General features: G+C 40.1%; 1 protein-coding gene across 1 annotated transcript in view; it reads right to left on the reverse strand.

Moving 5' to 3' along the window:
• The window catches only part of LOC126106131 (UDP-glucosyltransferase 2-like), a 77,210-nt gene extending 64,415 nt beyond the window's left edge, over positions 1–12,795 (reverse strand). Inside the window, exon 1 of the mRNA XM_049912375.1 lies at positions 12,778–12,795. The gene's annotated coding sequence lies outside the window, so the exon portion shown is untranslated. The remainder of the gene's footprint in view (positions 1–12,777) is intronic.
• Between the last annotated feature and the right edge of the window lie 631 nt (positions 12,796–13,426).

Raw genomic sequence — 13,426 nt, forward strand, 5'->3', positions numbered from 1 at the left:
AGATTAAACCGTGATCAATTCCAAGAAGTGCATGGTCTCATCAAGAATGAAATTGATAGACAGGGATGCAACGCTACAAGGCCGATTGGAATTAGCATTTCGAACTACCAACAGCCAGAACCACCGTGAGCCTCGCAGTAAACTGCGTACAGGAGACTGTGATCTGCAGGCTCACCAAGCGCAGGAACTGCGTCACCTCACGCTGCGCTCTAACGTGCGCAGGACCATTCTGTTGTGTGCTTCGCAAAAATTCACCGCGAGTCACCCTGCGTCACCTCACGGACCTGCGCCTCATCTTGCGGCCAGCCTTAAGCGCGCCATCTCTTTCGTTAGTACATAATAGTTTCCAGTTACATACATCTGTACAGTTTTTTTGTTTGTTTATTCTTTTGTCAAGAACAATGTGCTGTTCAATAACTGGTGTGCCATTATATATGGTGTTACAGAAAGGTACGGCCAAACTTTCAGGAAACATTCCTCACACACAAATATAGAAAAGATGTTATTTGGACATGTGTCCGGAAACGCTTAATTTCCATGTTAGAGCTGATTTTAGTTTCGTCAGTATGTACTGTACTTTCTCGAACCACCGCCAGTTGGTCCAATTGAAGGAAGGTAATGTTGACTTCAGTGCTTGTGTTGACATGCGACTCATTGCTCTACAGTACTAGCATCAAACACATCAGTACGTAGCATCAACAGGTTAGTGTTCATCACGAACGTGGTTTTGCAGTCAGTGCAATGTTTACAAATGCGGAGTTGGCAGATGCCCATTTGATGTATGGATTAGCACGGGGTAATAGTTGTGGCGCGGTACGTTTGTATCGAGACAGATTTCCAGAACGAAGGTGTCCCGACAGGAAGACGTTCGAAGCAATTGATCGGCGTCTTAGGGAGCACGGAACATTCCAGCCTATGACTCGCGACTGGGGAAGACCTAGAACGACGAGGACACCTGCAATGGACGAGGCAATTCTTCATGCAGTTGACGATAACCCTAATGTCAGCGTCAGAGAAGTTGCTGCTGTACGAGGTAACGTTGACCAAGGAGCCTTACAATGAGCAGAATAAAGGGTTGTAGTTAAACTATAACATTTGGGTTGCATTCAAAAAGTATTGATATAATCAATCAACCTTAAATAGAATAAGAAGCGAAATATTGCAGTCAGTTTCGACCTGGAAGGTTGGTAAATAAAATACCCTTATTCTTATTAATTGAAGCCAAAAAGAGGCTATGGAGAGTGCTACGGGAGAACCAGTTGTTTCCGTACAATGTACAGCGTGTTCAGGCACTATCAGCAGCTGATTGGCCTCTACAGGTACACTTCTGCGAATGGTTCATGCAACAATGTGGCAATCCTCATTTCAGCGCAAATGTTCTCTTTACGGATGAGGCTTCATTCCAACGTGATAAAACTGTAAATTTTCACAATCAACATGTGTGGGCTGACGAGAATCCGCACGCAATTGTGCAATCACGTTATCAACACAGATTTTCTGTGAGCGTTTGGGCAGGCATTGTTGGTGATGTCTTGATTGGGCCCAATATTCTTCCACCTACGCTCAATGGAGCACGTTATCATGATTTCATACGGTATACTCTACCTGTGCTGCTAGAACATGTGCGCTTCTCAGCAACAGATTCGATGACCGATGGATTGGTAGAGGCGGACCAATTCCATGGCCTCCACGCTCTCCTGACCTCAACCCTCTTGACTTTCATTTATGGGGGCATTTGAAAGCTCTTGTCTACGCAACCCCGGTACCAAATGTAGAGACTCTTCGTGCTCGTATTGTGGAAGGCTGTGATACAATACGCCATCCTCTAGGGCTGCATCAGCGCATCAGGGATTCCATGCGACGGAGGGTGGATGCATGTATCCACGCTAACGGAGGACATTTTGAACAAAGTGTTTGAAGTCACGCTGGTACGTTCTGTTGCTGTTTTTCCATTCCATGATTAATGTGATTTGAAGAGAAGTAATAAAATGAGATCTAACATGGAAAGTAAGCGTTTTCGGACACATGTCCACATAACCTACTTTCTTTCTTTGTGTGCGGAATGTTTCCTGAAAGTTTGGCCGTACCTTTTTGTAACACCCTGTATATCTTCTGCTTCTACAATGTTTTCAGATCGTAAGAAGAGAGAGACGATTCATCGTGAGGGTCGTGAATAAGGAAGTAAGGAATATTATAAAATCACGCCATCTATAAGCAAGGCATGAAAGTAAAACAAGGTTATCTCCTTGCTGCCTTGTATGCTGACGTATCTCTACGATCTTTTGCAAAAAGTCGAAAAGGCGTAATTTCCAGAGATATGATATATGATCCCTTTGTGCTTCTCATAAAAAGCTTCCAACATATGAAGTGCGTAAGTTTCTAACAATACTACCACAACAAGGGTCAAAAATTAATTATGATTGTAGTGTTGCTCACGCTGCTAAATATTGCATTTTCGGGCAACAACAAAATTATATTATGTGGCAGGTGTCATTAGAGCACAGTTAATAAAGTCATTTCTTGAAATAATGGATAAACTAGGCACTCATCTTTTCGTGATTCCCACGCTGGTCTCGTTGTGAACTCATGGCTCATTCGTCGAAAATCTAGGTAGTGATGATTCCAAGCTCGGATGTAAAGAGGCCTAGGTGTTATCCTGCGATATTCAAAAGTTTTATAGATGTGTTTCATAAACCATTCTTGAAGATTAAACGACTGTTGACCTCAGCAGTTAAGTCCCATAGTGCTCAGAGCCATTTGAACCATTTGAAGACTTAACTTTTACAAGTTAGGACAATGTAGATGTAAAAAAATAATCAGCACTCCGAATTTAAGTTACACTTCTTTTTTATTACTTTTGTTGCAATTTCACGTAACTCGCTCAAAAACATCACCTCACAATACAAAACATACTTGAAAATATCTTCCTCACTGTTAAAGTTCACATTTCATAAACTGACTACAATTTGCGTCTTTTTAACATGACTACCAAAGCCCTACTCTCTAATAACCACTTACGCGCCCAAACATCAGAGTTACAAGTACATCAGTGATCCTAATGACAAAAGAAAGAATACACATAAGAACAATATCAATGCTGTATATACATATCGATGTATCGAAGTCCCTCTACATTAATGAAATCAAATCCGACCGAATGTTGTCACAGAAATATGTTAACTATTTTACAGAAACACAGTAGAATATTGCTGGTATCGAGAGGTTGAGGTGAGGTGCCGTAATGGTTACGTAATTCAAGTACCAATACAAGTTTCACTATTGTTTCTTGGATATGGATGTAATAAGAGACATCATACTATGTACATGTGGACATCACATTTCCACTGCAAGCTAGAAACAGTCGAAAAGCGCTCACAAATAACAGTGTTTTAATTGGCTCGCCGTGACGAAAAAAAGCATTTCAATAGTTGCATACACATTATCAGTATCAATAAACTAATTATACAACAGGCTACATAAATGGAAAAAATGGTCGGTATTATTTCGAAAGTATGAGTATCCTGAAAGAGTATGGTAATTAGATATATTTATTTTGTTGAAATGTATTACTGACAAAGGCCGATCTACTTTCATGACTGTTTTCTGAACGACGTGAACTCCCATTCACAAGGCACTCATGGCTAGCTTCCGCATTCCTGTTGTGTTGTGCAATAGATCAATTGTTAATTTTTTCCAATAAAAACTATTTTATTCGCGAATCATACATCAGCCGGCGGCTGTGGCAGAGCGGTTCTGGGCGATTCAGTCTGGAACTGCGCTGCTGCTACAGTCGCAGGTTCGGATCCTGCCTCGGGCATGGATGTGTGTGATGTTCTTAGGTTAGTTAGGTTTAAGTAGTTATAAGTTCTAGGGGACTGACCTCGGATGTTAAGTCCGATAGTGCTTGAAGACATTTGAGCCATTTGAATCGCACGTTGTTATTTTGGCAAGCCTTAGGTGAGTAACCAGCATCTGGCATCTGCCTATCATTCTGCCTGAAGGTAACGCTCGTCATCATTTTAATACTGCTCAGATCAAGAGTAGGAATAAAATCCTTTTTACAGTGCTATTTACTTATTTAAACGGCTCCCTTACCGGTTTCAAATCGACAGGTTCATCTTCAGACGGCTAGTTCACGTTTTACATTCGTACATTAGTAGTTTACATTAGTAAAACGTGAACTAGCCGTCTGTAGATGAACCTGTCGGTTCGAAGCCGGTAACAGCTCTGTTTAAATAAATAGCATTGTAAAAAGTGGCTGGTTGATGTAATCTTCTGTGGAAGAGTCAACCTATACAGTTTGTTCAAATGTCTCCGAGCACTATGGGACTCAACATCTGAGGTCACCAGTCCCCTAGAACTTAGAACTACTTAAACACAACTAACCTAAGGACACCACACACATCCATGCCCGAGGCAGGATTCGAACCCGCGACCGTAGCAGTCGCGCGGTTCCAGACTGAAGCGCCTAGAACCGCTCGGCCACATAGGCCGGCACCTATACAGTTCTCCGATTATTACACATGTACGGAATGATTCACGAAGATATGCAAATATTTTAATATGTTATTCTACAAGTAAAACTAGAGAAAAAAGGCCATATACACGTAGGTCCGCAAATGTTAGTTATAGAGTTACGGGTAATAAAAGATTTTGCCTGAAATTTAGCAACTTAGCTAATATGAAGCCACCGCAAAACTATACGATGTTAAAGTAAAGCACATTTCCATTTATTTTGTTGTTATTGATCTGGAGAATCTACTAAAACATGTCCCAGGCGTGTATCTGCAGTAGTTTTCCAGAACATCCACAGAAGCAAAGACGTCATTTCGTAAAATTTTTAATTTATGAATTACTTGGCCCAATTTGTTTTTTTTTTTTTAATTCCAGACAATTGCATAAAGTTATCAACAGAAGTTGTGGAGAATTTAATTTTGGAAAAATGATGGTAGTAACATGAACTGAAACTGTATGAAAGTGTTAGATAATCTGCTTTTATTAATACCATAGCAAACGTGAATTCATGTTAAATCGGAAAAAAACAAAGCTCAGTGTTAAGGAATTTGTACAGTGTACATACAGTTTCACAAAACAGTCACAATAAATGTTCAAAAATGTCTCCACCGAGTTCAATGCATTTAGCTGCATATGTATGAACAGATTTTGTTGCTCGTTTCAGTTTCACAGGGTTGTTCTTAATTTCGTCTATTGCATTCATAATACGAGCAATTAATGCTTCGCGTGTAATTACTTTGTCCACATAAACTTCGTCTTTCATCCATCCCCATACACAAAAATCCATTGGTGTTAAATTGGGCGATCTGGATGGCCACAGACTTGTAGCACCACAAGCAATCCATTTCAGGGGAAAATGTTAATTTAAATGTGTACGAACGGCGTTGGTGAAATGTGGAGGTGTACCGTCATGTTGAAAATACATTTGCAATCGCGTAGCAAGTGGAACATCTTCGAGCAAGCGCGGCATATCTTCTTGAAAGAATTGTAAGTAGGTCTCTCCAGTTATACGTCCTGGGAAAATGAATGATCCAATAAAGTGTGTGTTGATTATACCATACCACACATTTATGCTAAATTGCTGCTGGTAATTGCGTTGCACTGTGAGCATGTGGGTTTACTTCAGGCCATACACGCCCGTTATGTAAATTGTTTATACCATCTCCAGTAAACTGTGCCTCATCAGTAAATAAAATGTACAGGGTCCGGCATAAAAAACTCCCCGATTACAAAGTAACGTGCAGCGGACAGTAGAAGGAGCAGAGTGGTGGGGGGCGCGTCGTTACGTAGCTGCCTACGTGCCGTTTTCAGTGTACGCCATGGCGTGGTCTGGTGAACATCGTGCCTTCGTAGTGGAAGATTTTATTCAAAATGGCGAATCGCCTATTAATACTCAACGTGCTTTTCGCGTTCGCTTTGCGCTCGGACGACGGGACCCTGTTCCCGATAAGAAAACAATTTATTCTTGGGTTGCTAACTTTCGTGAGACAGGTTCCGCATTAAAAAGGAAACCACCTGGACGACCACGGACTGCAACAGGCCCCGGAAATGTTGATGCAGTTAGAGCTTCAGTTCAACAATCTCCTCGACGATCCGCTAAAAAGCATGCGGCAGCATTACGGATATCTGATCGAAATGTGAGAAGAATCTTGCATCGAGATCTTAAAATGCATCCTTACAAACTTGTAACTACGCAGGAACTGAGTGAACGAGACTGTGGTGTCCGTGTAAGTTTGTGCCAAGACCTTCTTCGGAACATTCGTCCCAACGATATTGTGGTTTTTTCTGATGAAGCACACTTTCACCTTGGCGGAACAGTGAACAGCCAAAATTGCAGGTACTGGTGTGAACACAATCCCCAAGAACTTCATCAACGACCACTTCATAGCCCTAAAGTAACAGTATGGTGTGCTGTTTACAATTCCGGAGTGATCGGTCCTTACTTTTTCGAAGAAAATGACAGGAATTTAACCGTCAACAGTGAACGCTATTGTGCCATGCTCCGCGACTTTCTCCAACCGCAGCTAAGGGAGCTTTTTGGTGAAATAGAGAACGTGTGGTTCCAGCAAGATGGTGCTACAGCCCACACAGCGCGGCAGTCACTGGCATTGGTGAAGGAAATGTTTCCTGGACATGTGATCTCGTTGCGTGGAGACATTGGCTGGCCCCCACGATCGCCGGACTTAACGCCCTGTGATTTCTTTCTTTGGGGCTATTTAAAAGCAAAAGTTTATGAACAACGTCCACAATCTTTACGAGCCCTGAAAGAAGCAATTACACAAGAGGTTGAAGCTATTCCACCTGAAATGACTCAAAAAGTAATGAATAACTTCAGGGAAAGACTCAATCAGTGTGTCGACAGTGCAGGAAGCCATTTAAGGGATGTTTTATTTAAAAAGTAAGACCATAAGAGTATTTTCTAAAATGGCATAATATGTACTTTTATTTAGTATAAATAAAATTGTTCTACCTTATTTGGTTTTGTTTTTATTAGCTTTCCTTAAAGGGGAGGTTTTTCTGCCGGACCTTGTATTTGTGTAGCTGCCGATTAGTATTTAACCATTTGCACAACTCCATGCACTTTTGTTTATGGTAAGGATACAGGTTAGTGTACTTCAGCGTATGCCATACCTTAGATTGTGAAATGCCTAATCGTTGAGAGATACGTCGTGTACTGGTACCCGGGCTACGTTGAACAGCATCCATAATATCCTCATCATCGTCTTTACATATCGAACGCTCGTACTGATTATGAACGCTACGTAGATAATCTGTCTCCCGTAACATTCGAAATACTCCACTAATGGTTCGTGCATTCGGAATCCTCCGAGTTGGATATCGTATATGATATTCGTTAACTGCAGCCGTAGCATTACCATCATATTTACCATAAATAAACACCATATCGGCGTATTCTTCTGTCGTAAATTTGAAAGGCATCCCTATTTCATAAATAATCTACAAACTAGAACAGTTACTATGTGGTTTCACTTAAATACAGTGTTGTTGTTATGTTTTTTCACTGAACAATACAGAAAACTAACTCGTTTCAAGGTTAGGAAACAACTGAAATAACTTACTAGCGGTTGCCAACAGTGACATAAACGTTTCTACATTCTGAATGGAAAGTAAACAAATTTACTTGTGTAATAATCTTTGCTTCTCTGGATATTGTGGTAAACTACTACAGATACACGTCTGGGACATATTTTATTAGATTCACCAGACCAATAACAACAAAATAAGTGGAAATCGTGCTTTACTTCGTATAGTTTTGCGATGGCTTCATATTAGCTAAGTTGCTAAATTTCTGGCAATATCTTTTATTAGTCGTAACTCCGTTACTAAACATTTGCAGACCTATGTTTATGTGAACATTTTTCTTTAGTTTAACTTGTGGAATAACATATTAAAATATTTGCATATCTTCGTGAATCACCCTGTATATATTTTTTAGTAGAAGTCACTATTAAATTACGTTGATATTGTTTTACCTCTAAATTTTCTGTGTTTGCCGATCATACAGTCCATACATTAAATCTTGATCATTAGCACATATATATATATATATATTAAGATGTCTTGCAGGATGGAAGAAATTACTGCCTGTACCTATTATTGCAGGTGAAAGTCATACTTTTGCATAAAAAATATTCTAATATTCTTGCGTCTATGATAACTCTTAATATAACATATATATTTGCATATGTTATTACACATATCATGTACTACACATATTGTTGACGCACCAGTAAAATTACATGTCCTTTTTGTGTGAGGTCCAAAAGACAAGTACTCTCAAGCGAGATTGAAACAAAAGTTGTTAAAAAAATTGAATATTCTCCGGACATTGTTCTTTTGTTACAAAGATAATTTTAAAAGTCTATATTTGGCGTCTTCTGCGGTGATGTGCCATTTTCTTATTACTAATGACGAAAAGAAAACATTCATAATGAGAGAAAAAATAAATAGGTATTGCGCAGTGGACGCCGCAACGAATGTCGCTGTGACTCAAAGTGATGTCTCTAGAATCGGGCGACAGGATCATCTGAAGATCGTCACAGAAGTGGCTGCGGAAGGAAAAGGACAGGTACGCAGGGCCGATTTATGCGTATAACAGCAAGCACAAACCCTCAGCACAATGCTACACGTCTACAGCGGCAGTTCCAGACAGCTACAGGAGTGCAGATGTGAACACAACTGACAGGAAATAGGCTCCGTGAGCAGGCATTACGTGCTAGAATACTTCTCAAGGCTCATCCTCTAAACGACAATTCTGATATTCGTGTGTGGAGGTAACGAGAGCAATGTTTGCACCCTAACTGTATAGTAGTCCCCTATCCTTATCAAGGCGGTTCAGTCATGTTTTTGGGTAGAAACATGTATCGTCGCAGTACATCCCTTGTGTCAATACAAGAAATACCGGGACGCGTCCTTGCCCGCATTGTGACTCCATTTGGTGAACACATTCGGGTGGAATTCACTCTGGTGGATGACAAAAATGACAATGCACGCCTCCATCGCCTCAATCTTGTAAACATCTTCCTAGTAGAAGATAGAATCGGTCATATGGAATGCATCCACATTCTCCAGATCTCAGTTGCATTGAGAATGAGTGGACCATACAAAAAAGGAGCGGTTTGCAATCGTCCTGTCCCATAAGAGACCTTGTAGCGCATCTTAGACGCCGCTGTGGAGGAATGGGAGAATATACAGGCTTGTCTAAGCAGTGTGATAAGCAGTATTCCTAACCGCATTCAAAAGTATCTCCAATTATCAAGAGGGCCAACTGGTTGATAAACAATGTGTTATGCAAGATGACAGTGAGAAGAAACTGTAGTGTTTGGCGTGGAATCTTTTGTAAGCTTTTTTGATGTCTATCAATTAAAAATGTCTTTATCTTCCTTATCTTTGTTTTCTTATGACTGTTCCTGACTGAGAAATCTCAGTTTTGTTTTCTGCTGTGTCCAGTATTGAGAATGAAGCAATACGCAACATTTATTTTGACCACTGTTTAATGCTTCTTGTTCATCCATAGTACTGATGATCAATTTCAGTCGGAGACAAGTTTACTACATGGAATATTACTGGAAGTCGAAAGTACAGACGCTTCGGAAGAGACTACTGAGGATGTGACAACATGCAATGACGTTGTTGAAGAGCAGACTCTGAAGAAAAGTTAAAAAACAATAAAAGAATAAGTGAAGAAGGCGACGATCTGATGGCAACAGCTTCACTCCAAGTGTTGACGAAAGCAGTATCGGACGAAAATGACTCTTTGCAGAGTATGAAACCTCTGAATTACGCACACTGCGCTCTGACGGTGTCATATGAAAACTGAAAACTGAAGTTCTGAAGAAAATTCCACTGCAGCATTCACAGTACACTGTACAAAGATGTCAATAATTATCGGCCAGTATCCTTGCTTACAGAATTTTCAAAAATCTTCGAGAAAGTAATATACTCAAGAGTGGTTAGCCATCTCAACGGTAATGGGATACTTAGTAAATCACAGTTCGGATTTCAAAAATGCTGTTCCACTGAGACAGAAATATACAATTTCACTGTCCACGTAATAGAGTCTTTAAATAGTAAAATGTCTCCAATAAGAATTTTCTGTGACTTGTCCAAAGCATTTGATTGTGTGAACCATGACATTGTGTTACAGAAATTACAATTCTCTGGTATAAATGGAATATCAGATAAGTGGTGTAAGTAATACCTACAGAATAGGAAGAAAAAAGTTTCCTTATATGGGTCAAGTGATTTAAATAAGTTGGCCACTTCATCTAACTGGGGTGCAATTACATTAGGTGTTGGCTCTGAGCACTATGGGACTTAACTACTGTGGTCATCAGTCCCCTAGAACTTAGAACTACTTAAACCTAACTGACCGGGGACATCACACACATCCATGCCCGAGGCAGGATTCGAACCTGCGACCGTAGCGGTCACGCGGTTCCAGACTGTAGCGCCTAGAACCGCTCGGCCACTCTGGCCGGCCCATTAGGTGTTCCACAGGGTTGAATCACAGGTCCCCTTCTGTTCTTGATATATGTCAAAAACCTCCCTTCCTATCTGGAACAGGAAGCTGTACTGACACTGTTAGCTGATGATAAAAGCATCATTATTAATCCAGAAAAAGAAATTACAGTTGAAAATGATAAAAATAAGGTTTTTGGAAAAGTCATTAACTGGTTTTCTGCAAATGGGCTTGCTCTAAATTTTGAAAAAACACAGTACATCCAATTTTCTGCTGCAAAAAGTACAGTTCCTCAAATAAATATAACACATCAGATGTCAGTAGACAGGGTAGAGCATACTAAGTTTTTGGGTGTACATATAGGTGAGAATCTCAATTGGAAAATTGATATTTTTGATCTTCTAAAGGGACTAGGTTCAGCAAGTTTTGCAGTCAGCTAACATACTTTGCATACTATCACTCTCTGATGTCCTACGGAATAATATTTTGGGGCAACTCAACATTTAGACAAAAACATATTCACTGCTCAAAAGAAAGTATACAAGATATTACACTATACAAAATATTACATGACACTTAATATTTTTAATTTTTTGGGTGGGGGGTAGGGGAAATTACCCACTTACTATATCCAAAAATTCATCTAATGAGTAGAACGAGTTGCCATTAAGAAATTCTTTTAATTTCCTTTTAAATGCTAAATAGCTATCTGTCAGACTTTTGATGCTATTAGGTAAGTGACCAAAGACTTTTGTGGCTGCATAATTTATATCCTTCTGAGCCAAAGTTAGATTTAACCTTGAGTAGTGAAGATCATCCTTTCTCCTAGTGTTGTAGCCATGTATACTGCTATTACTTTTGAATTCGTTCGGATTATTAACAACAAATTTAATAAGTGATCTTTAGCTTTTTAAATAAGTGTCTGCAGGATCATCTTGGATGAGCTCCAGCAATTATTCTCATTACACGCTTTTGGGCAATGAACACTCTTTTATTCAATGATGAGTTACCCCAGAATATGATGCCATACGAAAGCAGAGAATGAAAATAGGCGTGGTGAACAAATTTACTGAGATGTATATCGCCAAAATTTCCAATGACCCTAATAGCATAAGTAGCTGAACTCAAACGTTTCAGCATATCTTCAGTGTGTTTTTTCCAGTTCAAACCCTGATCAATGCATACACATAGAAATTTTGAATATTCTACCTTAGCTACCGATTTCTGATCGATGTCTATATTTATTAATGGTGTCATTCTAGTTACTGTGTGGAACTGTATGTATTGAGTTTTGTCAAAATTTAATGAGAGCCCATTTGCAGAGAACCACTTAATGATTTTCTGAAAAACATAGTTTACAATTTCACCAGTTAATTCTTGTCTGTTGGGTGTGATAGCTATACTTGTATCATTGGCAAAAAGTACCAGCTTTGCATCTTCGTGAATATAGAATGGCAAGTCATTAATATATATTAAGAACAGCAGAGGACCCAAGACCGAACCTTGCAGCACCCCATTCTTGATTTTTCCCCAGTTCGAGAAATCACCAGTTATTTTCATATTGCGTGAACTGCTTATTTCAACTTTCTGCACTTTCCAGTCAGGTATGATTTAAACCATTTGAGTGCTGTCCCATTCATACCACAGTACTTGAGCTTATCTAGAATATTCCATGATTTACACAATCAAAAGCCTTTGAGAGATCACAAAAAATCCCAACGGGTGACTTCCGGTTACTCAGAGCATTGAATATTTACTTAGTGAAAGTATGTATAGCATTTTCCGTGTTGCTTGTCTGTCAGCACCGACAACTGTACACAAACGCCGCTGCTCTCGGTAGCTGAGTCAAGGCTGTGGGCCATTGCGTTGTCCGTGATGAGAGGTAAGGCCTGAAATTTGGAATTCTCGGCACACTCATGACACTGTGGATCTTACGATATTGAATTCCCTAACGATTCAGCTGCGCCATTGCACCGTCCTTTTATTCCTTGCGTGAGCGATATTTATCCGTCCTAATGTTTGTTACAGTACTGAAGCACATCAGTCAAGAATTTTTCTAGATTTTTGAAAACGACTTTTCCCCTCGTTTTCCCCTTACGTTTTAGTACATATTTTCGAATTTTTATACGGCCTAAATATAACATTAGCCCTCTCCCTTCCTATTCTTATATTTTTTTCTTGTGATCGATACGTGCAATTTCACGAGCTACTGCAGGGCACCCGTGCACAACACAGACAGCTGCTTAGGACAAAATGAGTAATGTGACTTCGCTGCTTACCTGGTAAGCGATCAGCTGGATGACTAGACCACCTTTCAGTGTGAGCCGTCGCTTTTCACCTGCCTGGCATGTAATATGAGGTGATAAGATAACTACGACACGTGTACCTAACCCAACTGCATTTTATAACGGGCACAGCAAAGGTCGCGTCATCAGCTGACGACCGGCTGCTCAGACTTGTGGTATAAACCTGTCCGATTCTCCGCTCTTATTCCAAATCACTGATCGATTTCGATCAATAGCTAACCGATTGCCCTAGAAGGAACGCTCTTTGTTCACCGTAATCTAAACTCGCACTTAATAAGTTACTTCTGATATGACGTAACAGACATTTGCAACTAGTTATTGCGTGAAGTTATTCATCCCTTTCCGTACAGATCCTTCTATACGCATTCGCTTTACCAGCTCTCTACATGCAGTTCAAGTTTTCACGTACGGTTTCCCGTTTAGAAATCTTCCTCAGTATTACTAACATTTAGTGGAAGTCAGAAGCACCTCTTCGTCGCAGTGACACAACATGTTTTGTGGGAGTAGTTTCCACGAATTAATCCCATGAGTCCACGGCTTAACGTACAATTTCTTTTGAGTCGTCAATCTTCTGACTGGTTTGATGCAGCCCGCCGTCACTTACTCTCTTGTGCCGACCTCT

This window comes from Schistocerca cancellata, chromosome 10, assembly GCF_023864275.1.
Source record: "Schistocerca cancellata isolate TAMUIC-IGC-003103 chromosome 10, iqSchCanc2.1, whole genome shotgun sequence".
NCBI lineage: Eukaryota > Metazoa > Arthropoda > Insecta > Orthoptera > Acrididae > Schistocerca > Schistocerca cancellata.